Raw genomic sequence first — 4,874 nt, 5'->3', positions numbered from 1 at the left:
ATCTCCTGCAGTTCAAACCGAGCATCAGTATGGGGAAGAAAGGTGATTTAAGTGACTTTGAACGTGGCATGATTGTTGGTGCCAGAAGGGCTGGTCTGAGTATTTCAGAAACTGCTAATCTACTGGGATTTTCACGCACAACCATCTCTAGGGTTTACAGAGAATGGTCCGAAAAAGAAAAAACATCCAGTGAGCGGCAGTTCTGTGGGCGGAAATGCCTTGTTGATGCCAGAGGTCAGAGGAGAATGGCCAGACTGGTTCGAGCTGATAGAAGGGCAACAGTGACTCAAATAACCACCCGTTACAACCAAGGTGGGCATAAGAGCATCTCTGAACGCACAGTACGTCGAACTTTGAGGCAGATGGGCTACAGCAGCAGAAGACCACACCGGGTGCCACTCCTTTCAGCAAAGAACAGGAAACTGAGGCTACAATTTGCACAAGCTCATCGAAATTGGACAATAGAAGATTGGAAAAACGTTGCCTGGTCTGATGAGTCTCGATTTCTGCTGCGACATTCGGATGGTAGGGTCAGAATTTGGCGTCTACAACATGAAAGCATGGATCCATCCTGCCTTGTATCAATGGTTCAGGCTGGTGGTGGTGGTGTCATGGTGTGGGGAATATTTTCTTGGCACTCTTTGGGCCCCTTGGTACCAATTGAGCATCGTTGCAACGCCACAGCCAACCTGAGTATTGTTGCTGACCATGTCCATCCCTTTATGACCACAATGTACCCAACTTCTGATGGCTACTTTCAGCAGGATAAAGCGCCATGTCATAAAGCTGGAATCATCTCAGACTGGTTTCTTGAACATGACAAAGAGTTCGCTGTACTCAAAGGGCCTCCACAATCACCAGATCTCAATCCAATAGAGCATCTTTGGGATGTGGTGGAACGGGAGATTCGCATCATGGATGTGCAGCCGACATATCTGCGGCAACTGTGTGATGCCATCATGTCAATATGGACCAAACTCCCTGAGGAATGCTTCCAGCACCTTGTTGAATCTATGCCACGAAGAATTGAGGCAGTTCTGAAGGCAAAAGGGGGTCCAACCCGTTACTAGCATGGGGTACCTAATAAAGTGGCCGGTGAGTGTATATGGTCAACAATTGAAGTATTTGTTTAACTTGAGACCATTGAATATTATCCCAGCATGGCTGTATATTTAAACAGGACTTTGAGAAGGCTGTTTTTTTACCACTATAAAAACGGAAAGAAAGTATTTATAGGACTTCACGCCAATTAAATAATAGCACTGTTTTTTCTTATTATTTTACCCTACTAAGTATTTATATATTTTCCAGAGCTTAGTAGCAAATTCCAGGCACTGATCCTAATGACAATTCCCCCAGTGATCAAATCCCAGTAGGTATTAATGTTTTCCATTCACAGATTGCCCTTATAATGGCCCCCAGAGCTCTTAAGGAGATCGATCTACTAACCCTAAAACATGCAATCACAAGGAGTGTCTTTGATCAATCCTGACGGGTCTTTCGTAGGAAAAATGAAAAGAAACGGAGTTTGTTCGACTGAAAGGATTGCTGGTATTTACATGAATAGTTTCTACTGTACGTCCTGGTGGTTTCACACTGTAACGATGAGTCTACTGTAAAAGAAAGGTACTGTTCTGGTGCGTTATGAGAGATGAAAAAAAAACCTCTAATGTTGAGGAATCATTTTGTACTGAAGAGAAATGTCAAGTGTATTCCAGTCTCTCATGGGAATGATTCAACCTACTATGTAACACATGTGTCATATTTATTTATACCGTATTTTTAATAAACTAGTTTAAAACATTTGAAAGGCATGTGTGTGATTATGGTCGTGCTTGGGGGTATTTATTCTGCCTTTAACAAAGAGATGAATAATCCTAATCACTTCTTCTCTGTAATAGTGGTTCCCTCAGAACAATAAACTCTTCAACAAGACGTGATGGGCACCGGGCTCTGAGTGTTTTCTAAATGTGTGCTGAGAATCCGAGTGGATAACAAGTTACAGTTGTAACGTGATTAGGGAGAAGCACAAGCATCTCTTTTCATCACCGCTGTGAGTCGGTCCACGTGATGGATGCCATGCCGCCAATTTAGTCTCCCAGAGACAAACACACAAACAGCCAGGTGCACAGTAAGGATGCCTGTCACTTTAATTCAACATTGCAACCAACTCCCAAGCGCAAAAATGCGCCGAGCTCGGGATTGGCACACAATCGGCGCCGGTGTGCTCAGCCGTCGTGTTGACAGTAAATGAGCTGATGTGAGCCGTGAGCCGTGGCATCACATGCCAGCTGCAAACGTAGCACAATGATGTCGGGGCCACAGAGTTCAACAGGAGGAACTGCACCGGGATTCTGCTGCTCGCCACAACGTGGCCCGCTGTTTAAAAGGGACAAACCAGAGCAGAAGGGTGAGGAGTGGGCAGTCTCAAACAAGTTGGGCACGAGCATAACTTGTGGTGTTTTTCTAATTTGTTGCATTACAACCTAAAGTTACAATAGGTTTTCTTTTTAAATAAAATGAAAAAGAAATCAAAGCATTGCTTGCTAAACTGAAAAGTGGCGCATGCAGGATCTGGTGCTTCCAATTCCCATCAGAAGAGTCCTATGATCTGAAGGAGCGTCGTTGCATCCATTAAGGCTTCATGGAAGCACGCTCCCTCCAAATGTTGTTCTTTTTACTCCAACACATTTAGTTGATTCCTTTCCTTGATTCCTTTATACTGGTTACTTTGCTGTTACTAATAATACATAACATTATGAATAAATTAATGTAGATGTATTATTTTTTCACGGCCACACAAATTGTGTCCAAACTTTTGACTGGTACTGTATATATTAATATAAATGCCACACCTTTAACAACCACTAAGCGAAAGTGATGTATATTCATTCATATTCATCATATTTATTTCTGTATAATGAGTTTTTATTTCTATTTAAAATTTGAAATGGACTTTAGCAGTTTATTTCCACACTGGGAATGTTTTTACTTGAAGTTGAACTGATCCACCACATAATCTCAGTTTCTCCAAACATTTGAGATCTAAAAACAGTCAATGATGGCACCTGAAAGGAGCAGCTATTGATAGACATGACGGAGAGCACATTTTGTGAGGCAGGATTTAGAGAATTACACACTCCCCTCTATACACACACACACACACAGCCACACACCAATAAGCACACAAACAAAGACACACAGAGGGTCTTTGTACCTCCGTGGTCTGAATCCAAAGCTGAGCTCCAACCTCAGTCCAGCAAACCAGCTTTGTTATTTAGTGTAGAAAGGAAGTCATGGACCGCAGTTACACATGCTTTGTTGTTGCCTGTGTGTTTGTTGGAATGTCCATGACCTCAGAGGTCACCCAGACACCACAACAGGCCAGCTCCCTCTCATTTACTGCCCGGAGTCATATGCAGAGATGCGTGGTTGGGTTTTTTTTTTTTCCGTCACATTGGCAGTCTTCTGTCAGATGGAGGAGAGGCCCCCGGCCTTTCCAATTCTCGTAATTTGTACTTCCATGAACAGGTCAAATAATAGTCTCAGAAAGCGGAAACTGGTGTAGAGGAAAACGCTGACCTTATGGGAGCTCCAGCATGTGGACGTCTGGCAGGAAGTGGTCACATGGTGGACACTCAGCGGCAGTCGCGGCTTAAATTAGCATTACGCAAGCGGCCCGCGTTATTACGCCTTCACAGCCTTGGGCCTTTGACACAGCTGCAGCACAACAAATTCAAATTCCCAACCGCGTGTGACAGGAACCCAGATAATTATTCGAGGTGAGTTCTTGCACCCGGATATTAGATCTCAGAGTGATCATCGTAATTTAGGAGTTGGTAATTGTGGGGCACAGGGTTACAGAATAATAGCGCCCTTGGAGACTAAGACTAAGGGAGACAAAGCGGTCTCTGCTCATTTCATTCAATGAGATTCCACAGAGACGCACCCCAGATGGTTAATTAGATCACTTTGAACCGCTGGCTGTATTTTAAAAAGACTTCAAGAACGACTCTGGTCTTCTTTAACACTGAGGCTGCATTTGAAGTACTACTAACGTGTCGTCCACAAAGTGCCATTTAGTTTATTTGTGCAAGCCAATCAAGGCACGTAAAATACCGCAAAGGGTTTCAGAATGTGACATGCCGGCGCTGAAAGGCGCGGCGGTTGGTTTTGGGGGAAAGCGATGGGGCATAATGAAGAAGTGAAACAGAAAAGACACTCAGCGTCTCTTCTTTTTCTTTTTTTTTTTACCCAAGTGGCATCACCCGATGTTTAAAACTGGCTCCTTGTTGCTGGGGAAAGGGTTAGCTTCTGGTCAAAGACAGTCAGATCATGCACAAGAAGACAACTAGGATGTTTATATGGCACATGTGAGTGTGCATGAATGGTCCTTATTAGTGTAATGTTTTCTGCTAAATCCAACTTGCCCTAATCTGTAGTTTGAGGACCGTTTTTACTGAATGGCGTGTGATTCCAATTTCTAGCATCCATTTAGAACTGAATGCAGCCCCTCATTATGGTCTCTTAAGAATATCCCAAACTCTGAAATGTTCTTCCAAACTGTGTTTGTGTGTGTGTGTGTTTTTGGAAGAGTAGAAAGGTGCAATATAAATGCCATCAGGCAGTTGATTCTCACTGAGCAACAACATGGACACACAAACACACAACAACTAACCTGCCGGAGGAGCAGTGTGTGTTTTCCCTGCGGTGTGACCACCAGCAGCGTCCCGGCCGCTCCGTGGGTTCGCTGACCAGTGCACAAAGGAGGCGGTTACATGGTCAGCGCCGTGTGTGTGTGTCCGAGTGTTGAGAAGAGTGAGTCAATGTGTGGGTCTGTGTTATCCACGTGAGCGTGGGCGGGTTATCAGACG

Source organism: Pungitius pungitius, chromosome 5, assembly GCF_949316345.1.
Source record: "Pungitius pungitius chromosome 5, fPunPun2.1, whole genome shotgun sequence".
Classification (NCBI taxonomy): Eukaryota; Metazoa; Chordata; class Actinopteri; order Perciformes; family Gasterosteidae; genus Pungitius; species Pungitius pungitius.
Note: the sequence above shows the minus strand (reverse complement) of the source record.